At 44.0% G+C, this 25,122-nt stretch overlaps 1 protein-coding gene and 1 long non-coding RNA gene across 9 annotated transcripts in view; one reads left to right on the top strand and one right to left on the bottom strand.

The window, feature by feature from the left end:
• The window catches only part of NTNG1 (netrin G1), a 206,281-nt gene that overhangs the window by 50,580 nt on the left and 130,579 nt on the right, over positions 1-25,122 (top strand). The gene's annotated exons all lie outside the window — the stretch shown is intronic.
• Positions 1-25,122, bottom strand: part of LOC114598688 (uncharacterized) — a 50,191-nt gene that overhangs the window by 721 nt on the left and 24,348 nt on the right. The gene's annotated exons all lie outside the window — the stretch shown is intronic.

Here is a 25,122-nt window from a genome sequence, read left to right as displayed (position 1 = left end):
AAGCAGGGGTGGTGATGTAACACAGCTCAAAACAGCTGGCGTCAAGCACAGGGAATCAGTTCAATTGGTCACTAGTGGAAGGTTGTACAATTCTTCAGTAAAATACAATAAAATCTCAAGCTTTGAATTCTGGTGATTTTCTAGGGGAAGGAAGTTTCATATTTGTGCAGCAATTTTTAATCTCCCCCCCCCCCAACTCTCAGTTCATAGAAAAAATTACTCGCAAAAGAGAGGGGATAGCAGTGCAATGCCTTATGCTCCAAATACCCTCTGCATACCCTCCATCCCCTTGTCCCTTTTAACTCAGTTTCTGGTGGTGTGGTGCTGGTATGAGGAATAGTTGCAGTATGGACTTCTTGTATTACCACAGCAGCATGGGAAGGAGGCTCAGGGGGATGGGGAGCTTGTGATGTTTTTGCCCATGCTAAGTGGGGCTTGATGAGAATCCGAAAACATCTGAAGGACCACAGGGTTCCCCATCAGTGTGACATCTCCCACTTCACTGGTGTAACATGAGAAGAGTGTCACAGAATAGGGAGGAGAAGAGAGGAAAGGCTAGCAAAGAATGAATGGAAAGAAATGCAGCTTAACACTAGGGCTCTCAGATGTTGTTGTTTGCACAATGGGTGGGCATGTAGCCTAGTGATGTCACGCCATCAATGTGCAAAGCAGCTACCCTCCTTATACACTTCACAGATCCCACAGCACACATACTTTTAATGTAGGTGGAGGTCTGCTTTAGTTAAGCTTTGTTTTAGTCAGGGTTTAAAAAGGGAAGCTTTTGTAGGGGGATTTTTGCAAGAAATGTCTGCTGTTCAAATGGATCATACTCCAGAAATGCAATATGTTTTTAATATCACAGGCCTGGGTGGCAGTGAGGAGTAAGTTAAAGCTAATGAGAGTCTTCTCATTGTCTTCCTGGAATTCCTCCTTTTGCATCAGGGGGTTATACACACAAGGGAAGACATGAGCCTTCATCCTATCCCATCCCTTGGAGAAAAGATTCATAAGTAGGCTGAAATCCTATGTGCCAGTGTGGTGGTTTTTTGTTATATTTTTTAAAAAAGAAATAAATATATAAAATGGATTAGAGATGGGCATGCTATTTACTGTGTCACAAATGAGAAAGTGCTTTTCCATACATCACTCAGAAAAGTTGCACAGGCAGTAAAACTTAGTTTAGTTACAAAGTTGTGAAAGTTCCTAAATTATTAATATAGGAACACAGGGATGGCTGGTGAGAGCCATGTGACTGAGTTGAGGCAACCAACTCAAACCTCTTCACAGGCTGGGTTTCTCAGGTGGACAATAGGCTGGATTACTTATTTCCTCCCAAGATAAGGGAAATGACATCGCTAAGCCTGGCAGGGCAGCATACTCTATGGCAGGGGTAGGCAACGTAAGGCCCATGGGCCACAAGCGGCCCACGGGGGTCATTTAACTGGCCTGCAAGCCACCCCTGAACCAAGCCACCCGCTCGGTGAGTCCCCGTGTGCTGCACTAAACTGGCTCTATCCATCATATTCAGTTGAAAGGCCTTAGCAAAAATCCAGCAATGCCGCAACCCAGCCTCAACCCCCTGATCCAACAACTCTTCCCAGAAGATTTTTGTTTAACACCCACTGTGTTTAGTGTGTTTGACCCTGTTACATTATACCACACATTTTTCATTGTCTTACAAGCACCCATTATTATTATTATTATTATTATTATTATTATTTATTATGCAATATTAAAACTTTATTTTTCAAAACTAGAAATAGAAATTTTACTTGGATCTGACAAATCTCGCCAGCATGGAGGCACTCCTGGGAGGTAATCATGACAACGGACATGCTTCAACTGCTTGAAACAGATTACTCATTTTCACCAAAAAGATGCAAGTCCCTGCATAGAGCAAATCAATTCCTTGCAGTGACAGCCTATTTGTTCTGAAAGCAGAAAGACGGTCCCCTCAGACTCTGAACCAGCTGGCGTTAAACTCTTGTGCCTTTTCTCTGGGTTGCACACATTACATAATGCACAGGCCTAGTTTTTTTCTACTCTGTCTCACTCTTTCAGAGCACGGACCTGAGAGGTAGTTTGAGTTTTTTCATGCTGGAGAAACATTATGGCCATGACTGTTATTGTCGGTTGGCTGGTTCTTGCTTAACTGGAAAGACATAAATCTTCTTTAGAACGCTAGCTGTTGTACACACTCCCTTTCGCTCTCTCCCCTTCAGCCCGCCCATGCTATTAGCTTTGGACATACTGAAATGATCTTGGTCTGGCATCAAAGACCTCAAGAAGTAATGATGACAGGGGATCTAAACTCATTAAAATCTATATGGGAGTTGGATCTACACTCTTAAATTGGTAACACAAACTCGAGGAACCTTTTAAATCAGTGTCGGCTAAACTGAGAGAAAATAGTTTCAAAACAATTCACACAATTCACAACCAATAAATGCCACAGGTTAATAATATCTCCTTCCAGTCCTTTATGTTGGATTGCATTACAAACAATTTGTTTCATATTTCCATATGTGATGGGGATGCAAACCTGTACAATTAATTTTAGAAAACTGTCTTTGAAGAAGTTCCTCCTATTACAGGGCAGGCGATTCAACCTAGTCTGAGGCTAGCTTTCTTAAATCTGGTTATAAGATGATGACAACAACAACAATAACAACAAATTAATTCTGTTTGTATTCTGCCCAATACCCACAGGTTTCAGGGTGGTTCACAACATAAAAACACAAGATAAAAACACAAGATACATAATAAAAATAAGAACAATGTATGCCGATGATACCCAGCTCTACCTCTCTTTTAAATCAGAACCAGTGAAGGCGGTGAAGGTCCTGCGTGAGTGTCTGGAGGCGGTTGGAGGATGGATGGCAGCTAACAGATTGAGGTTGAATCCTGACAAGACAGAAGTACTGTTTTTGGGGGACAGGAGGCGGGCAGGTGTGGAGGATTCCCTGGTCCTGAATGGGGTAACTGTGCCCCTGAAGGACCAGGTGCGCAGCCTGGGAGTCATTTTGGACTCACAGCTGTCCATGGAGGCACAGGTCAAATCTGTGTCCAGGGCAGCTGTTTACCAGCTCCATCTGGTACGTAGGCTGAGACCCTATCTGCCTGCGGACTGTCTCGCCAGAGTGGTACATGCTCTGGTTATCTCCCGCTTGGACTACTGCAATGCACTCTACGTGGGGCTACCTTTGAAGGTGACTCGGAAACTACAACTAATCCAGAATGCGGCAGCTAGACTGGTGACTGGGGGCGGCCGCCGAGACCATATAACACTGGTCTTGAAAGACCTACATTGGCTCCCAGTACGTTTCCGAGCACAATTCAAAGTGTTGGTGCTGACCTTTAAAGCCCTAAACGGCGTCGGTCCAGTATACCTGAAGGAGCGTCTCCACCCCCATCATTCTGCCCGGACGCTGAGGTCCAGCGCCGAGGGCCTTCTGGCAGTTCCCTCATTGCGAGAAGCAAAGCTACAGGGAACCAGGCAGAGGGCCTTTTCGGTAGTGGCGCCCGCCCTGTGGAGCGCCCTTCCAGCAGATGTCAAAGCGATAAACAACTATCTGACATTCAGAAGACATCTTAAGGCAGCCCTGTTCAGGGAAGTTTTTAACGTGTGATTTTATTGTATTTTTGGTTTTTATGGAAGCCGCCCAGAGTGGCTGGGGAGGCCCAGCCAGATGGGCGGGGTATAAATAATAAATTATTATTATTATTATTATTATTATTATTATTATTATTATTATTATTAACAAGAACAACCCAATAATCCCCCTTTTCCACAACACATTTTAAAAGGACATTGGGTGAAGGCCTGGTTAAAGAGGAATGTCTTTACCTGGCATCGAAAGGTGTATAATGAAGGTGCCAGCCAAACTTCCCTGGGGAAAGCATTCCACAAATGGGGAGCCACTGCAGAAAAGGCCTCTTCTCATGTTGCCACCTTCTGGACCTCTTGTGGAGGAAGCACACAAAGAAGGGCTCAGAAGGTAATCTCAGGGTCCAGATAGGTTCATATGGAGAAAGGCGGTCTATGAGGTATTGCGATCCTGAGCCAAATTCACTATTTAAGGACTTACTAGTCTTTTTCACGTCTGCAGCAAGAAATACAATAACACAGTGTAGGAAAACAGCTAATAACTTAACTCTAGAGGCACGGTGAGATAGAGTAGCTCTAATGGAAAAACAAATAAGCATCTTAGAGTGCTCAGGAACACAAAGACCAAAGATGATTTTGAAACTGGATGGCACATGTTTATTCAGTACACAGGAAAGGACAAAGTTGTCAACTCACCACGAGCTTCCCGTGGCTCACCCTAGGACGATCTGTATTATTTATCTGTATTATTTACATGTCTATGCATGGAATGCTTCTTTTGTGGGGGTGGAAGTATATGGGGATTGTTTGTTAAAAGTATTTTTAGAAACTGAAAATATAAAGTTAAGAACCCAGGAGGAGAGAAGTAATGTGTAGTCAGCCTCCCTAAGGAAACCTGTGATTTTCTGCATCCTCAGTGTCCAGCTGTTCTATAACGTGAAAGGCTTTGTGCCTTCATATGCTGAAAAGTGTATGATTTTGGCCTATCAAGTCACGTGTTCAAAAGTGCTCAAAGGCTGTGAGGGAAAACTGAACTCTTTTGTGGGGAGCCTGTACTCTTCCTCACCAGATATTGTGCCTCTATGGCATTGGATCTACACTGCGGCAGGAAGCTATGGGCCACAGAAACTTAACAGGAAGGCTGGCTGCAGTCTTCCCTTCTAAGCCTTTTCTCTTCAAACAGTGATTCAGTGGGATTTTTGAAAAAGAATTTGGTCCATGCAGGTCAGCAGCTGTGTGTGCACTTGGTTGGATTGTTCCTGCTGTGTCAAGGACATGATTTGCTAGACCTTTGCTAGTCTTTACACATATTTGGCCTTATAGGTTTTGATAAGTAGAAGCGTAGGGCTTAGTACAAAGCGTACGGGTGAATGATAAAGGAAGACAAATGTCAAGCAGAATTGTCACCAAGTCTTTAAAATTTAATCAGCTTCTTTGAGTTCTTCACACCCTCCTTTTTTGTGCTCCATGCCATTATCAGCTCTCTATTTTAGTCTTTAGTGAGGCTGCCCACAATTATCACTATTATGTGTCAGAGACAGTTCTGTTCTCCCCACCCAGACAACTGGCTGTACCCTGAAAGCACCTTTAGTTTGGGTCACAGGTGGGCAACTTGCAGTCCAGAAGCCTTGCATGGGATGCCTGACATCTCCTGGTGCTGCTCCATTCTTCTAACCTTAGCAGAGTTCTTACCTTTGTTTCCCCACACATTATGTGCTGTGTTCTTCTAGTCTTAGAAGTAAAGTCTGAGATTCAAGAACATAGCTTCTGCAAAGTTCTGCATGACTCGGCGACCTGTGTAAGTATTCGTGCACCAGTGGCCAATTGCCTAATGATATACCACACTGCTATGCCACTTCTGAATGCAGGCAAAGCAGCATGTGAATTATAAAACCTTGAAACAAGTTTCTGTTTCATATGGAGCCCTGCATTCACACCAGGGACAAAATTTCAGTTTTCCAGGCCATCCCCTTGAAAGCTAGGTCCAAGGTCTAGAAAGCATTTGTGTTCATCATTTATTGGGCTGGCTAAGAGGATATGCATCTTTCCCCTCCATTTTCTAATCCCATGCTGAAGTAGTAAAACGAGTGGGATTGCATCCTATATTTCAAAATTTGCCATCCCTAATTCTAACATATCCCCAAACCAGAGAAAATATTTGCACGTTGTCCATACATGTATTTCTGTATTACAGATGCTATTCTGCCTAAGTGTCCCTTCTTTTTAAACATTTCATCAGCAAATTGTGCTCATAGCCATAATCCGCTGCAAGCCTTTCTGGCAGTTGAGGATCCCAAACCATAGTTTTCCATCTTTGGAGAAAACATCAAAATCCTGCTTGCGGCAAAACTGTGAATGGAAGTTTCTCATCTTCACCACTCCCTAGAAGTGGGAAAGGGAAAAGGAATCATACATCCTTGAGGCAGCTAATATTTCAAACAGTCAACCATCTGAATCCAGCCGCTGCCTTACCACACAAGAATGCTGTGTCTGGATTTATCAAAGTGCTCCATAGTATAGTTTCATTGCTTGACTTGCTGGCCATAAGCAGCCCTGTCTGTATTGTAGTTTGATGGCACGTGACAAAGAGTAGGTGGAGCAGCAAACATAATTGAAGAAATTGGGGACATCATGCAAGATGGTGCCAACAAAAGCCCAACGACACCTAAAATCAATTGCCTGCATTTTAAAAATAGAAGCAACGTGTCTGGGGCATCTCTGAACAGTCCCATCAACAGAGGGAGTTCCTTTATCACCTGTTGCTGTGTAGACAAAAAAAGAAGTGTGGGGTGAAAGGATTATTAGTGAACCTTGTCATTCTGACAAGTCCAGCTACTGGAACAGTTCCTAGGAGGTGTTGGCAGAAAACGCATACAACAGCTCCTTCTTGTTTGCTGTTATCAAAACTGGGCAGGAAATTTGCGGAGAGAAAGAAATATTTATGCATCATGCCAACAGCCCTGCTTTTCCCAGAGCACTTTCACATAAATTCAGAATGAAGCAGATTTCACACACTTGGTTCCAGCAATGGTGAATTCATTTTCAAAATGGCCAAGTACTAGCCTTCACCAAACTGGGAGCCTCCTGTTGTTGAGGACTACGTCTCCCATCATCTGTGATCATTGGGCCATGGTGGCTAGGGCTATTGGGAATTGTAGTCCCAAACATCTGGAGGCCACTATGTTGGAGAAGGGTGGCAAATATTTATACAGGGCAATCCTGTGTGTGTCTGACTCCATGGTAAGTATTATAGTCACAGACTATGGTGTTTTTTTTAGCTCACTGATCACATTATTCTTTCGAAGGCTCACCCCCTTCATCATATCTGTTACTTCTGCTGCTGCAGATCACTGCCTTGTGATGGAAGTGGTAATGGAACATGACATATTGTAACTCTTTACTTTCCCTGGACGGGCCAGAAGAAGGATGGGCACCTGGGGCTAGGCATGTCAACTGCTTTTGCAGTGGATCAAAGCGTATTAGAATGCAGTCCGTCACTTTGCTTCAACTTCACCTTTACAAATCGTCTGTGCACCTCAGCTCCATGTGTCAGGAAGCAAATCACATAGCCTCAACTCAGCCAGTCTCATTGGGGTCACCTGTCATGTATCAACATTAGGCAGATCCTACGGCGATCTGTTGGGAGCTCCAACATGTCACTTCGTTCTAGGAATAGCATTATAAATATTTGTGTCCACTGTAAACCAACGTTTAACATGGCACTGGATGGTCAAGGAACAGCAGCAGCAACACTATAAAAACGGCCTTGCTATTAGGCCACTTCGTTCCGCATTCTGCTTCCAAGAGCAACCAGCTGTGGAAGCTCACAGGCTTTATCCTCAGCATCTACTGCTTATAAAAAAAAAATCAGGTGATGTGACAAACCTGTGTCTGGATGGTCCTCAGACTGGAGGTAGGACTCAGATTATGGAATGATCTGCCGTGCAAAACATTCCTACACGAAGAAATCTATTGTAGAACAGGGAGAAGGCATAGCTTGAACTTTTTTCCCTGACCCTCCAGCATTCTGACAACTCATCTTCTGTTTGTGGGAATGGGATCTTGGAGACACAATGCCTCTGAACCTGTAGCTGTCATGGCTAATAGATTGGTAGACCTGTACTCCATCAATTTGCCCAATATTTTTTATAGCCAGTAAGAACATTAAAATGGGAATTGAGATTCAACTTTTTTTAAAGAGTCACTAAAAACATGAATGGGGTGGGGATGTACATGTAAGCCACTGTGCACCCCAGTGTCTCCAAAGTGTAAGTGGCAGTCCTTGGGGTCTCACATTTCAGCGGTGTCCTATGCGGCGGCAAAATTGTGTGCCCCCCTGCCTCTCAACTTCCATTCTACAAGATAGTTGCTGAACCCCCTGTTTGCCCAGTGTGACTAAACCAATGGCACTCCCCTAAAGCCACCACTGTTTGTGCAGACCTGGAGAGAGTTTCTAAGCACGTTCTATTGAATACACTTAAAAATCTTCCCATAATTGTAAGATAGGGAGGTGTCTAAGCATGTTCAGCTGAACCCCTAGAAACCCTCTTCAGATCCTCAGATTAGTTGCACGAAGATCTGAAGAGCCCACCACCACCACATAACAGGGGCACAGTGTGGCAGGGCTTGCATATGTGCCCTGCACCCCAGCAAATTTGTATCCATTGCATGTTGAGGAGAATACCTGCATAAGGTTTGAAACATCATCATACATAAGCAGCTTGCCTTATTTTCCTTTTTTGTTTTGTTTTGCATATTTCTCTGTTAAGTGTGACTGTACTCTCCAGACAAGGTTTTCAGTGGTGCAGTTCTTTCAGCTGTTGGTCCAAAGGTTTTCTTCATGCTTTCGTACATTTTGCGAGCATTGCAGCAAGTTGAATGCTCTGACACAGCTTTAGCTAATAGTCATTGGCACATTGTCTGGTAATCAGCTGGGCATCTGCAGGAGCTGGCTTCAGGCACCAGGCCTGTTGGCAGACCAACTCTGTGTTATAAAGATGTCTGCAAATGTGACATGAAGCCTGGCAACATTAACCCCGCCGTGTGGGAAGCTGTTGCAGAGAACTGAAGAGACAGGTTGTGTATTAACTGTAGCGACCAGAGGAGAAATGTCTACTGGGAATAGCACAGAGAGAAGAACACCATGGTGCATCTGCACAAGCGAAACTAGACACCTTCATCTGCCCTGCCTGCACTGAAACATATCTCCCCCATATCGGTCTCTACAGCCACAACAGGTGCTGTAACTCTCCAATGCTTTGACTTTACCCGCAATGGCACACTCTTCCACTGTCTCTCAAGACAGACGGATCCCCACAAGATATGTGATAGTATTAAATGCTAATCTTGCATAGAGTTCCCTGATTTTATACCCAATTTGTTTGGGGGGGGTGTGTGTTTTTGCACATTTTCTGAAACAATAAATAGCATTTGCAGCTTGAGGGCTTAAGTACATGTTCATGTTGTGTAGTGGAAGCAACATCAGAGGGTTGGTTTTTTTAAAGTTTTGTGTGTGGCAATGAGGTCCTCAATGTGTAGGGAGGAATGGCTTACCCTTCCTTGGGGAAAAATGTGTTTCTCCAGTGGCAAATGTGCCAAAGGGAGTCCAAGGTCTGTTCTTTTTCTTTAATATCTCTTGTTATTTATAGCATGCACGCCACGGTTATACAGGAAGAAGCTCGGGGTGACTCACTCCCTCTTTAATCCTCACAACAACCCTTTGAGGTAGATTAGTTTGAGTGACAGCAGCAAGCCACTAAGCTTCATAGTGGAATAGGCAATAGAAGCCAATCCAACAGCTACTTTGTTAACAGTAGTTTAGAAGCTTATTAAATTCCTGTGTTTCATAACTGTAAAATAAATGGCTGCTATTTTCAGGCTTTCAACCTAATTAATTTAAGTCACTTTCGAAGCAAGCAACTGCTGTTCTTTTTCTTTCTTTTTTCTCAAGAAAAGTGTAAAAAGGGCCAGTGTGCGTGTGGTGCTTATGTCAAGACAATAAGTGTCCATATGGTGATGGGGGGGGGGGATGTGTTAAGGGAAGCAATGTGCGGAGAATTTCATTTTAAAAACTAGTTTTCTGTGTATGGCCTTGGCGAGTATCATTTACAGGTGCACCTCTGGCCAAGAAGGAGAGTCCTTAGAGGAGAAAGTATTGATCTGCATTGCCCTCCACTCTGGTGAACCTAGTAATGTATTATATTCTGCGCACTTACAGTGGATAGAAGCCAGTTGCTGCTATGTTCTTTTACTTGTCAGTGGTAATGGGTGAATCATTCTCCTTCCTTATCTTGGGTTGCATCTGACTTACTTATGTATGTGGGAATTTTTCATAATTTAAAAGTCAGGAAGGCGGATTATTTGCATGTGCCTCAATGCACATGCCATAGCTCCCAAGGCTGGAGTTTCATTGTTGAAGTGAATGGAAAGGGGAGTAGTTCTATGCTCACAAGTGGAGCCCCTGGGTAAGAGCCAGGGTCTCAGATCTGAGCCCCTTCATGTGCAGCTTCAGAAAGAGAGAACAGAAGAACCACTTTTGGACTTCTGGATTGGAAAAAAGATTCGTGTGTGGTACCTGAGAAGAATTATGCCTGGCAGAATGATAAGCAGCAATAGAATAGGATATAGCTAGATATTATCCTGTAGTGCATGTTCTGATTAATTTGAAAGATTATTATATGTACAATTGGCAGGTGGTGAATTGGGTTTTTTTTTTCTTTTTTGCTTAACTTAGCTGTTTTTATTTTTGACTTTTAGAAGTCCTCTATCTTGGGTTGATGAGGACATGCACAGACGGGTGGTAGGTAGATGATGAGGGGCTCTGTATGGGAGACAGGGTAGAAAGGGCACCCCTCCCTCTCGCCGCCTTCCTCTCCCCCAACCCCTGGATGAGGGACTACAGGTGGTGGTGGCGCTGAGAGGACGGGAAGGCCCTGGTGACGGCAGGGTCGGCTTAAGCAAGGAGGAGCAAGTGCTCGCCAGCTGGCTCTAGCCCGGCAAGACGAGGAGAAGGAGAAGAAGCAGCGCCGTCGCTTCCACTGCAGCCACCCCAGACTCACCTCCCTGGGCACCGCCGGGGAGAATGACAAGCTCCAGTCCGAGCTGCCACTGTGGAGACGGCCGACATGTCAGTCCATCCATCCGTTGGTTGGGGCAACACAAAATGTTAGGGGTACGCATACCCCTGCGCCCCCCCCCCAGAATAAAAGGACTGAGAAAGCCCCCCCCTGGGTGGGAGGCTGGGGGGGGGGACAGAAGTTCCCAGGTGAAACCTGGGAAGGTCAACTTTTTTGTATATGCATAAAGGATATGATACAATTTTGATAGAGGGTTTCTATCTATTTTTTCTCCTCTTCTATCTCTTCCCTTTCTATTTTTGTTTTCTCTCTCTCTCTTATTTTGGCTTTTCTGTATCTTTTTCTTTTTTGGATTAGTTTGGCTTTTATTGTCTCTTACGTTCAAAACTTTGAATAAAAATATTTAACAGGGAGAGAAAGAGAGAAGCACCTGAGTGCATAACATTCTTTTCCGTTCCATGGCCAGCAGGAATACCTGCCTCTTTTGATGGGAGTCACTAGCCAGTAGCTGCCAGGTGCCCATCCTGTGGTGTATATCTTCATCGTGTTCACTGTACATACACAGCAAGAACATTCATTCAGAGCAGGTGTGGAGAACTTAAGGCAGCCTGAGGACCAAATGCAGCCTCTCTTTTTGGTTCTTATGAGATTCCCAGACTAGGCTCTCTCCCAAGCTATACCCTGCTCCACACTCGTGCTTTTGCCAGCTGGAATATGTCCTTTAACTGTGATAAAGTCTCTTGTTTGCCATGGAGGAGAGAGAGAGAGTGTGTGTAAAAGAGACAGAATGAAGAAACATCTGATTTTTGCCTAGCCCTAATTCAGAAGAATACTCAGGAACACACAACCCTTGCGTTCAGTTTAGAGCCCTCACTCCTATATAAACTTGCAGAGATTGTAAAACCATATAATCTTGCTGTTCTTAATTAGAAATATATGTAAAAGATACGTATATTGATAGGGTTGAGAGCTGTCAGGATTAACTTAGAAATCTTCCAGTGCTGGGCATTTCTAAAAGGTTCGTGCTAGGAGGCTCGAGATCAATATTGTGATAATTTCAGCTTTGATTTTTTTATATATATAATAACATACTTCTAGTCTTTCTATCTGTCGAGCAAAGGCCAACTAGTGTGTCAATAGCACCTGGAAATGAAACATCAGTTAAAATGGTGTTATATCTCTTTTAAGAGTCCGTTATGGTCGGTTGGGAGCGGTGAGTTCGAAGAAGCTTGTAATAAGAATATAAGCAGAGCAGTTCAAATGCTGCTTAAACCAACAGAGTTTCTGTAGGGCCAAGGGTTTTTCCTCTTCTTTTGTTCAAAATGATTTCAACTTCTCTCTCTTTGTAGATTAAATCTGTAACTTTTCTTTTTAGAAACAATCTGTTCTGTAACCCTACACACACATACAAATCCTGAACCATCCATCACATGTGCTAAGGAACCATTCATTTACCTTACGGCACAAACAGCATTTCTATTCCTGTTTCCAGAGAAATCCCACACAGCATTCCACACTTCATTGTGATTCATCAAAAGAATATTTATTTTGGCCTCAAGACAAACCAAATGAAGGCAAAGTCATTTAATACCCCCAAATGATCACAAAAAAACCCATGTGTAGCTGTTACGATATCCAGGGCCACATATCAGCTACCTCACTTGGTGTTGGGGTAAGTATGGATGTTCCTAACACAACACACTATGTATTGATTCAAATCCCCATTCAAACACTTCATTGTTAGAGATGAGGTCCAAGGATTTGTATCTGCATAAATGCCTCTTAATTCTTCCACCGCTGGCTTAAGCCTACCAGACTGTTCTTCTGAGTAGTAGTGAATTATGTGTAAAGACCAAAAATTATGAGAGGAGGTTAACCTCTCTCAGGCGGTACTCAAACAGGCTTTCCCCTCAACATATTGTCTTGAAGACTCTAGCTTTAATTAAGTTTTATAGTGTTCTGTCTGTCTGAAAGTCCAGTAGAGTTTCACTAGCTTATATGCAGATGAGGCAATGTCTGTGGCTCCTCTCCAGCACCTGAGACTCTCAAAAAGTGGACTCACTGGTCCTCCTCAACTCACAGTCCAGAACCATAGATTACTGAGCAGTCTCTCAGCATGGTAGGGACTAGAGCTATGGCAATATAATTCATGTAGATTAGGGTTTGGGGAAAGGACCCAGATGGCACACCAGATCTTAAGGGTCCCCATCCCCTGCAGGCTACTTCTATAGGCGAACGAGGGCAGTGTAACAGAAAAAGGCACCAAATTCAGACAGCACCAAACCATAGCTCAAAGCCTCCACGACTGATATAATGTCAAGTGCAGGAAAAGGTGGGCATGCTTTGCCCAAAATGGCCCCGTGAGTATATTATGCCTGCAGACTAGAGATTTGCCATCACTGATATATATTTCTGCCCCACATTTCACTGCAACAGTTAAAATATGCAGTATCATATAAAACAATAAAAACGTGTGCAGAAAATTACAAGCCTACACAAATCTGGAGTGGAGTCCCTAAGGCGGTTGGATGGCTCCATGTGCAGCTCCATGTGCAGCTCCTGCATCCAAGCTGGTGCCAAATGTATTGCTCTGCTTTCCTTAGGACCACATCAGCGAGGCCAAGAGCGGGGTCTTGTTATCTGGGCAGCCCAGGACCTCCATACACACTGCCCAGGCTTGTGTACCATTGAGGTCAGTTCAGTGCTGTTAATGCCACAGTTTGACTTCACTCCCAGAGGTACCCTCCATTGTGTCTCAAGACAGATGACTGCCAACAACAGATCAAGGAAACCACTGAGGCCTTTACCTTTATGCTCTCTTGCTCCCTCCCTCCATCTCTACCTCTCTCTTCTGCTTTCTTCCTCCTACTTTCCCAGCTACCTGACCAGTTCTCAGGGGCCTCATCCTATAAGGCTTTCATCTCTTTTAGAGGGGGGTTATCAGCCCAGGATTGTACAGGCTCATAGGCACCCCAGGGTTCTCTAAGCCAGGAAATTTGACGATAAACATGATCAAATACAATAAAGCCGAGTGCTGAGTTCTGCGGCAATAAGGCAGTCTTGTTATTTCGACTGAGGAGGGAAACCACCCTATTTTTGCATAACATCAGCAATTCTAATTGTGGTGCTTGACATTCAGGGCTAATCCACCAGTTCGAAAGCTTATTAACAATGGCAATGAGAACATTGGTAGCAATAGGGGAGGTCAGAAATCGTCTAGGGTAATGCTTGTTAAAAAATCAGAGATAAATTTATGGGTAGAGTCGGAATGAGGGCTTGGCATGAAATCCACAGGTACAGAATCAATAATATGCCAGAGAACAATGAATCTTGCCTACAGATGCAGATAGTCCCAGCAGCAGAGCTCCCTCAGCAGATAAAGAAGCCCTTTATATACTTTTTAAACCCTTCTTTTATTTCTTCCCCGGCTGTGTGGATTCTCTTCCCCATGGAATCAGAAATAGAATTAGCAGCTGAAAATAATAAATGCCAGCCACAAAGTAAGAAGGAAGAAGCAGTTTAGATTTTGCTCCTAGCTCAAAAACAAAGAGATGGTGGACAAATTAGCTCTGTTATCGACTATGCTTTAGTTTTCCTCTTTGAGACCAAGGGAAAATAATATTTTGCTACCTTTACAATCTGAGCTAAATACATACAGATGAACAGCTGAGGTGGCAGAAAGCATTAATCTCCATATAGGTACCAGGTCGCTAGAACAAACAATAGCGGAGTGCTGTTGCCTTTGTGCCAGTTGTGAGGTTCTCAGAGCCAAATTGTACATTTGGCAGTTATTTACATAATGTTAACCCAGCACCGGCTTCTCTACCCAAAAGCATCCTTGCAAAGTGATATGCAAGGGGAAATAGCAGGAGTTTAAGCAGTTCCCTCTCCGTAATGGGTGCAACAGCAAGGATACCTCTCCGTCTCTCCCACTCATTGGTGCCGCCTTGAGCTGAAGATTGGGGGTGCGCCACGCGCCTGTGACGTCTGGAAGAGGCCTTGCCCAGCGCCATGCAGCTTCAATGGCTACTCTGATCCATTAAAACAGGGGTAGTCAATATGGTGTCCACTTTCTGTTACTGGACTCCGAATTAGCCTCACATCAGTCCCAGCCAGCGTGGGCAATGGTCAGGGATAGTAGGAAAGTAAACCAGATTGATGGATAGTCACAGGAATTGGTTTAGTTGCTGAAGTCAGGGATCCTGGTAGCAACGTATGCAATCTTTCAACAGTAATGTCAAACTTTTAACACTGTAATGTGCTATATAGATAATGAACTAATAACTTCATTTCCCATGGCCAAGATAGGGACCCATATGATGGGGAAGGGGGAAAGCTATTTATTTCATATTCTCATCCCTGTGATGTCTTCGTGAGGCTGAGGAAAACGTTCTTTCATTATTTATTCAGCAATTCAGCTTATGAACTAGATGTATTCCACTGAGGATAGCCTGTGGAGGATTTTGGAACAGGTCAATCTAGGTGGCACTATCATATTATGGCAATAATTATAATTGCTTTCTGGACCACATTTCAACTATTGTTTAAATCCAGGCCCTGTGTGTGTGTGTGTGTGTGTGTGTGTGTGTGTGTGTGTGTGTATTCACATCAGTTTTGACAAAAAAAGAGAGAGAATATTTCACTGTTGCTACAACATTCCAAGCAACCTTTAAAAAAAAAATCTCACTGTATAATCAAGAACCATCCCCAGGAAAATTTAGTAAATTAAGGTTGACATTGGTCTGTCACAAGCAAACATTAATGAACACCATGGAGGATTGCTTGTCTCTCTGTTCATTGTCTTTCTGTAATTTATATCCAATATCCCAGAGATTATGCAGAATATATATGTGTGTATTTGTTGTAGCTGCACAATTGGACAAGCCAAATAGGATTTTATAAATTGGTGGAAGTAAGAAGTGGAAAATAAATGTGTACCGTATGCTTCCTTGGGATGAATATTTGAACCATGATAATATGTGGTTTCTCAAATGGCGTAAGGTTTTCCTCCAGTGCTCCGAGTTGATTGGTCTCGCTGAATACAAATGCTTCCAGATGACTGTATAGTGTTATCGCCAGCTGATATGATGCATTCTGACATGTCATAATCTGCTTCATGACAACACGGATGCCTCACTGAGCAAACCTTAAAACCCAAAAATTATATTTATGTAAAGCGATATAAGGAACCTATCAAACTTTCACTATATCCATGAGTCTTTCTTTCTTTCTTTCTTTCTTTCTTTCTTTCTTTCTTTCTTTCTTTCTTTCTTTCTTTCTTTAAAAAGGGAGGAAAATACTTGTTGCAAGAGGGAGAGAGAACCTGTGGCCCTGCAGATGCTATTGGACTCTTAACTCCCATAAGCTCTAGCCAGCATGGCCAGTTGTCAAGTTGTCAGAGTGATGGGAAATGTGGTACAACCACATCTGGAGGAGCCTGTGGTCCCTGCATTCATCCCCAACCTATACAGACCAGTTTGATTTGAGATGGCCACCATTGTGACTCTAGCACACTATGAAAAATGCAGTATTCAAATAGCTAAAATAAGTTTCTGTTGAATCGACCTCCCTTGAAGCCAGGTTAGTTAACAAACCAATAACAATGGATGCAAACAACGTGTCAAAATGTGCCTGCCCTTGGTGGAGGTCAGCTGTTCATCTCTGGCTGAGCAGCTGTCTTCTTGGTGCACGTAATGCAATCAAGAAGCACACCCAGATCAGATCACACCCAGAAAAGCACACCGCATTTCTGCTCACACTGTGTCCTCCAAGTTTGGGTACGCATCTCAGAGAGTGCATTGTAAGTCACATGCATTCAGTAAGAGCTCCAGAAAAGTAGGCTGTTAGCATTGCTTTTGCGCCACATCCATTAAAAATATTGGGACTGCGCCACCCTCTGCTGTGTATAACTGTGAACATCACTGTTCTTTACAAGACTTGCAATGCAATGCATTTTGCTGTTCACACTTGGTACCCTGGATTCACATATAGAAGAAGAGAGCTGAAAAGGTCCCATGGAGCTTCTGTTGCCACATTGCCCTGGCGATCCCAGAGGAAAAGATCTAGGAGGAATACTATGGACTGTAGCAGGGGCAGAGGGCTGAAAAGAATCCATGGTCACTGCCTTGCTTGCTAAGGAGGAACCTGGAAACTGGGATCTGTAACCAAGAAAGGAGGAAAAGGTGGGGGGGAGGGAGAGAGAGAGAGAGAGAGAGAGAGAGAGAGAGAGAGAGATGCGGATAACACAAAGAGAGAAAAGGGGTGTCCCTGCCCATTTTTAGTCGTAGCTTCACTCACCATCAGCTCTGGCTTCATGCATGCTGGTTCCAATGCCTAATTCACTGTCCCCGTGTTTTGACAGCCCTGCACTGAAAAAGAAAGGTTTGCACTTCTTGTCTGGACCTACCGCTGACAGCAGCAGCTCTACAGGGTTGTACAATTCTCAGAATTATCTAGAGGTGCCAGGTGTTGAAACCGGAATAGTCTGTATGCAAAGCATTTGCTCTGCTACTGGGATATGGCAGGGATGTTGGATAGCTCAGTTGGTTAGAGCATGGTGCTGATGATGCCAAGGTTGCAAGTTTGATCGCAGTAAGGGACAGCTGCATTTTCCTGCATTGCAGGGGGTTGCACTAGATGATCCTCAAAGTCCTTTCTGACTCTACAATTCAATGATTCAGTGGTTCAATGGCCCTTCCCCAGACTGATGCTGCTCCATGTGGGAATCTGTTTTTGTGAAGCAGACCCTATGTAGCTGTAGAAGTTACGCGATATATATATATATATATATATATATATATACACACACACACACACACACACACACACACACACACACTCTTCACCATTTTGGGGAGTGAGTGGCTGCTGCGATGAAAATACACCCATTCATTCCACAGCTGGGCCTCCATTTACTTCTGAGCACATTAAAAAGGCATGGCTTTCAAAGAGCAGGTTATTATTTCTGGAACTGCTAAGCAACAAGCATATGGTAAGCAAGGACTGCATTAAGAATAGCAGCATTGCTCTATAGAAGAGAACTTGGGCACTTCAATTCCACTTCAGCAGTTCAAGGCCGTTCAAGGTTCTATGAGGTGGTACTGTTAAATGCAGCTGCACAATCTGAGGAGACCAAAGAACCAGCCAGAGGATGAAGATAGTCTTGGAAATAGCCAGATGAAGGGCACAATATCTGCACACAATCTAGGGAAACATGTTAACACCCAGAGCAGACAGAAATCAAAAGGTTCTCTAGCTGTGTCTCTCTGTATCTGTCTCCATCTCTCTCTCTCTCTCTCTCTCTCTCTCTCTCTCTCTCTCACACACACACACACACACACACACACACACACACACACGAGAGAGAGAGAGAGAGAGAGAGAGAGAGAGAGAGAGAGAGAGAGAGAGCGCAGAAACCAGGCCTATGTGAAGCAGGGAAGTAAGGCCTCAGGACAGCTTACTAAAATGCAAATTAAAAACAAACAAGCTCTTAGCAATCACTCAATTCCCTCAGTGTTTGCAACCCATCTTGCTGGTTGCAAAAAGCAGGAAGAATTCCGCATCACACAGAGAGATCCTCGAGGTTCAGAATTAAGATTTACTTGCATAACAGCACAAGTTCTAAACTCACCAAGCCAAAAGCAGCTCACCAGCTGTGAGTACCACTCTGTCAGAGCTCAATACGCATGAGGTGGAATTGTGCATGGACCTGGAACTGCCCTGGCCTTGGTGCCACCTTGTCCCACCCTATCCTGATGAGTGCAGCACCACTACTGAGTGTACACCACTGCCACTTCGGCTCCTCATGAGCCACCACTGTATCTGAGTAGGAATGGAAAACATGAAGCACTGTGCTTCCATTTCCCCATTCATACAGATTTGTGCAACTTGCCTGTTGTGTAGTATACAGACTGCACACTCATTGAATATTATGCAGATGAATAGCTCAACTATTTTTGTACACAGATTGTACGCTCATTGAATGTAACATTCAAGGGAAATGCCTGCTGCTGCCCTTCTTTTGCAAACATCTTCCAGCATAAATATCTCCTAAAATAAATATAGACAACTGGAATGTGAATTCACTGCCAGGGGCAGGTGCTTACATTTTCATTTGACCTTTCACCCATCATCTTCATCCATGTAGCAGGTTGCAGGCTATAGCACACTTTGGGCAAGCTTTGTGGTATAGCTCCTTAATCACAGAGATGGCCAGATCTTACACAAACATTTGCTAGACCATATTATGTCACTAAACTAGCTTTGAATCAGATTTTACACATCTGAAATATGCCCTGTCTGAACTTAGATGCTTTTAGGCTGTAGCGTGCAATTATGTCATCGTCAAACATTAGAATCTAGAGATTTCTGACAAGTTGCAGACATTGAGAAAGTTCAGCTGGATGTCTGAAATGAGCTTAATTTTATGAATCCAGCGGAAAGTTCAGATACTTCAGGTGTTTACTATCATTTGGAGATTCAGGAGATATGAGCCTGCTATGCAACTGTAAACCTATCTCACTTTAGATTCATCCCCTAAAATCTTCCAGTGACTTTACTCTTACATCAGGAAATGTTTTTGAGGTTTGTTCTATATTTCTTGTATCCAAACTACAACACCAGACAGCAGCATTTCTTCCTTATTCTTTTTTTAAAAGGTTTTTGAGATTTGATTGCTCAGAATTTATTTTTAGCTCCATGGAATCTTGACCCACTTGACCTTGATGGTCTTTGCACTTTGCAAAAATCCCCCCACCAATCCTCTGGAGGGATTTAGCCAGGTATCTATTATGGCATGTAATCTGTGATATAGCTTCCCAGTGTTCATGCTCCTGAAAGGTTAAGTCCCCGCCCTGCATCTTTCTTCCTGATTATTTTTTTTTAAAGGTCCACATGGTATTAGCAGTCTTACATACAGGGATAAAATGTTTTTGAGAAAGCAACTGCTTTAATCAAGTTCAGAGCTACAGAATATGCTGCGGAAGGATCCTTGCGGTAGGAAGCAAGAGGATAAATATTTCAACCAGAAGAGCTGCAAAGTCTCAACAACTGCAAACACCAATATAAGCTCAGTCATGATGTTGTATTTGCTTTCACTAGGCAAGGGGCCATTAGTGTGATGGGCAGTGTGCGTCTCTGAGTGTGTAAGGAAGAACAGTGTATGTGCAAGGATCACATGGAGTCATACTGTACCACCATCTGATGCTCTGTGCATCTAGATGCATGCATGCAGGCAGGCTGTTGCATCGAAGAGGCTTAGTTTGGTCAGAATCAAATATATACTTTGAGAGTTTTAATGCCAAATACATTGCTTCTGGTAAATGAGCCACCACAACTGCTAGAGGGCCTTGAAAATTTCTGTTCCAGACTTTTTAGACTTGACTACTCATGTACTATCTGAAACCAAAGGGGCCCAATTGGTTGCCGGATGTGAAATATATTGGCGTTATTTTCCATCTCTCCTTCCCCCATTATTGCTCTACCACCTCCGCTCCGACCTTTCCATGCATCCTCCCTGACTGGTTCAGTGTTGTACAGCAGCACTGTGCTGTGCGCCTGTCGCGGAGCTGGAAACATTGGTCGGTGCCTGGGTAGCCGCAGCCTCTTGTACAGCAACTGTGCTAGCATGGAGTCCTCTTGGTCAGGTGGCGCTGATGTAGCAGTCATTGAACGCAACCCTAATAACCTATTTGCTGGTGTATTGGCTCGTAAGGTTAGAACGATAAATCCATATCGCACTCACTGAGAAGCAGGGCTTAATTTGAGTAAATATGGATTTAACTGGAACGTGTGAGGACTCAGCACTAAAGCATATGAAGCAATAAGGTGTCAGTTGAGCCAAAGGGCAGGAATGGAGCTTGGTGGTAAAGCACATGCTTTGCATGCATAACATCCCAGGTTCACTCTCTGACGTCTTCAGGTGGAGGGTAGGAAACACTCCTGTCTGGAACCCTGAAGAACCACTACAGATGTCTTGGGCTAAAGCTTCAATATTCCCTCACCCCTTTGGTCATGCATGCTTGGGCAGACAGAAGTTCCAGGTTGGAGGAAGACTGGTGTAGACAAGTGCCTGGCTAGATGTTCTGCTGATGCACCCCACTATCAGTCAGCTATGTGTTTCTAAGCACAGCAGCGAAGACATTAAATACGTACAAAAAAATATGATCTCTAAAAAAGGGGAAAGGGTTTCTTCTTGACTAGGTAATCACTGCCCTCCCACGCCACACATCTCAGATTAGGGCATGAGGGTTTGGGTCAGGGGTGTGTTTGTGTACTTTCCAGGAACGTTGGGTTTTTAACAAATTAGCCATGTCCTGGAAAGGAAATAAAACTTCCCCTGAAATCCATTTGGCTTGCCTCTCAGGAAATGTGTTTAGTATTTGGGTGGCAGTAAAGCAGAATGAAAAGGATCTTTGTTAAAAGGATTGATTACATATTTTAATGCCCTTGTGATAATCCTCCTTAATGCTCCTAATGCTGAAATGAATGCAAGGGGGGAGAAAAGCCATTCCCTTACTTGTCAAAACAAAGCACATTTTCTCTGCTAGTGACATCTAACAGACTCGAGCATAAGCAACTGGAGCTAATTATCTTGTGACCAGCAGGCAGTCTCGAACAGATCTTTGCCAAAGACTTCCAAGAAGCAGCACTTCAGCTGGACCAAATGGGGGTGGGAGGGGGGGCAGCATGCCTTAAAAAAAAACCTATCTAAAATATTTTCAAATAATTGAACAGAAAGCCTCTAAATACTTTCCCAACTATTAGCAAGGAAAATGGGGGGATTTTGTTTTCTCCCGTCTGCATCACAGTGTTCTAAGTGTGTTTTCCCCCCACAGCACCTCTGGGAGTGATTCAGGCTGCTATTAATTAGCACATTGCCTCTCACAGCATTACAATTTTATTATTTTTGCCTCGTCACACTTTGGAAAGTCAGCAATATAGCCAAATGTTTTGGCAGACTGCAAAGATTTCATTTCATTTTTAGTTTAATTGAGCTGCTTTCAAGCTAAATGTGTGTGTTTGTGTGTGCACGTGTCTGCACCTATACATATGCATGCATGTACACACATACATGCATGCACTGCAGAGGTTAAGTTCAACTACACAGCAGAGAATGAAATCATCCTACAGCACCATAGTGTGTGGAGTCACATGCTCCTGACTGCAGCAACAAGGGCTATGGCTTTCCTTTTGTGCTTTTAACAGCAACTTGACCTACAGCAACCAAGCAAGTAAAGCTTTCAATGGCATGAAGATGCATAGTCCCCTAATGATGGGGTCCTCAACATAGTGCCAATAGGCAGCACAGTGCCTTCAGACACCATACTAGTGCCCGCGAAGACCCTCGCAATTTACTCGGTCCAGTATATCTGAAGGAGCGTCTCCACCCCCATCGTTCTGCCTGTACACTGAGGTCCAGTGCCAAGGGCCTTCTGGTGGTTCCCTCACTGCGAGAAGCCAAGTTACAGGGAACCAGGCAGAGGGCCTTCTCGGTAGTGGCACCCACCCTGTGGAACGCCCTCCCACCAGATGTCAAAGAGAACAACTACCAGACTTTTAGAAGACATCTGAAGGCAGCCCTGTTTAGGGAACTTTTAATGTTTGATGCATTACTGTATTTTAATATTTTGTTGGAAGTTGCCCAGAGTGGCTGGGGAAGCCCAGCCAGATGGGTGGGGTATAAATAATAAATTATCATTATTATTATTATTGTTACTTATTTTTAATTGAGAAGGGGTTTCGTTTTTGCTTTTGTGGGTGGGGCTGTTTGGTTGGAGGTGGCCTGCTTTTTTTGTCTTTTGGGGAGGTAAGTTTTGCCTATTGTTGTTTTTAAGGGGAGAGGTTCTAAGCATTGCCAAATGCACTATATACATTTAACGCAGAGGAAACCATGGCTTCTCAAAGTGGACTGAAATGCCCTCCAACTTACTGAGTCCCCAAACTGGGATGCTTGTAATTCTGTCCGTGCTCCTGCGCAAGATCACGGAGCCCCAAACACAAGCCTTTTTCACGGCTGTGCTCACACAATGCCCAAAAATGCATGGTTTGGAAGTGCCATGTGGGATCGCAGCCTCACCCCAAATGCTTTTTCAGGGGAGAGCATTTTTTCAGGGTGACATCCCTCCATGAAATTCCACAAAATCATGGCACCCAAAATGACCACCATGCTCTCATACGAGAAAACGGGATATCCCCTCTTTTTTTTTCTGGGATACCTGTGGGTATGGCATGGCAGTGTTTTTAAATGTATAGTGTAGATGGGCCGTATAGACAGTGTTACTATATCAGTGTGTCATGATTATACATGGACGCGGGTGGCACTGTGGTCTAAACCACTGAGCCTTGGGCTTGCTGATCAGAATGTCGGCAGTTCGAATCCCCGCAATGGGGTGAGCTCCCGTTGCTCGGTCCCTGCTCCTGCCAACCTAGCAGTTCGAAAGCACATCAAAGTGCAAGTAGATAAATAGGTACCACTCTGGCGGGAAGGTAAACGGTGTTTCCGTGTGCTGCTCTGGTTCTCCAGAAGCAGCTTAGTCATGCTGGCCACATGACCCAGAAGCTGTACGCTGGCTTCCTTGGCCAATAAAGCGAGATGAGTGCCGCAGCTCCAGAGTCGTCCGTGACTGGACCTAATGGTCAGGGGTCCCTTTACCTTTACCTTTTTGTTAAAGAAAATGAGGTGCCTGTACTCATCTAATGATAAAAGTGGTGTGGGTGACAGAACAAAATGACTTGTTACAGGAAAGTCCTGACTGTACATAAACATAGTAAACATTTTGCAGAAAGACAGACATGCCCGATTCTTTCCCCCACAGCAATGCCCGGGATCAGTTTAAGTTCTCTCCCCACTGAAGTTCAGAACATCTCTTTTATTGGGTTTGCACTGGGATTCCTGCCTGCCTTCTGCTGCCTAAGACTACTGTCACCCTCTCATTCGTTCCTCCTCCATAATCATCAAATTGTTAACCTCTATAACATCATTTAGCTCAATGAAACCAAACAGAACACTCTGATGGATTGATTTTGCTTTATCAGTAGCCGTTTAGGCAGGAAGCTCATTTGGAGTGATTTGCTTACACAACAGTTTCAATAATGTTTTGCTACTTGAAATGATTGTGAGGAATGGATCCAGGCAAAGGACAAAGCTGTTGTTCAGATGAGCCTAGCTCAGCATGCAGCATAACTGGATTTCCAACTCATACAGTGGACGCTCGGGTTGCGAATGTGATCCATGCAGGATGCACGTTCGCAACCCTCAGGGTTCACAATGCACTTCTGCGCATGCGCAACCGCCAAAACCCGGAAGTAACCTGTTCCGCTACTTCCGGGTTTTGGCGGTCCGCAACCCGAAAAAACGCAACCTGAAGCATCTGTAACCCAAGGTATGACTGTATTTCTTTCTTTCTTTCTTTCTTTCTTTCTTTCTTTCTTTCTTTCTTTCTTTCTTTCTTTCTTTCTTTCTCTCTCTCTCTCTCTCTCTCTCTCTCTCTCACACACACACACACACACACACACACACACAGAGCACATACATTTCAGAGTGAACCACAAAACCATTTGGTTCCATCCAAAATAGATCTGCTGTTTCAGGCCTAGCCATGATCTGGTTCCTGCATTCCCTGATTGCGTTGTACAAGTAATGCAAGTACTGGGCAGGTGTGGTTCAGCTCCAAGCACTGTTAGTCACCTGCTAATGGCTGGGGAATTAAAATCCCATTGTGACCACCACTGCTGCCACTGTCACCAGCTAAGCCTGCTAGAATGCAGTAAGGTGGGGGCACTATGCCCAGGCCTTTAGACCCTGTCATGGCCTTCACTAAAAATGGCCACAACAGCACTGAATTGTCTGCCCAGTGATAAATTATTGTGTTTCTTGTGTAATTGTGCTTCTGCACTTGCAGCACACAGACACACATGCATAGCCCTGGGCATGGAGCATCTGTGTCCTGATATGCAATTAGTACATTTCTGAGTTTGGGGCATGGGTTAGAAGACACCAATTTCTGCCTGAGCTGAGCGCCACTCTCTCCCTACCCTTCCTTCTCATCCTTTCTATCTGTGCTCTGCCCACTCATCTAGCCCTGTTGACCACCTTTTCAACTTTGTTCTGAATCTTACTCGAGTTATGGTAGGTGGAAGGTCATATCCAGCAGCTAGGTTCCTGGGGATTCAGCTCACCTGTTCAAAGACCACTCTGAAAGGTCAGCCAATTTCCTCCCAATCAAGTAGTTAATATTCTTTAGCAGCTCCTGCCTGCTTTGCTGCAAGGGAACAGGCAGTGCTTTAAGGAGACACAGCAGTATCCAATCTAGGTTATCCATTCAACTTCCTAAAACCTGCTGTCTGGTAGCATCTAGGGACCCTTGTGTAGTGTTGGAGTAGCTTTAGTTTTCAATATAAAGAATCGCAACAGATCCACAGTCGGAGTTTCTTGGCTGT

This window comes from Podarcis muralis, chromosome 5, assembly GCF_964188315.1.
Source record: "Podarcis muralis chromosome 5, rPodMur119.hap1.1, whole genome shotgun sequence".
Taxonomy (NCBI): Eukaryota; Metazoa; Chordata; class Lepidosauria; order Squamata; family Lacertidae; genus Podarcis; species Podarcis muralis.
This window is presented reverse-complemented; position numbering and strand designations above follow the sequence as displayed.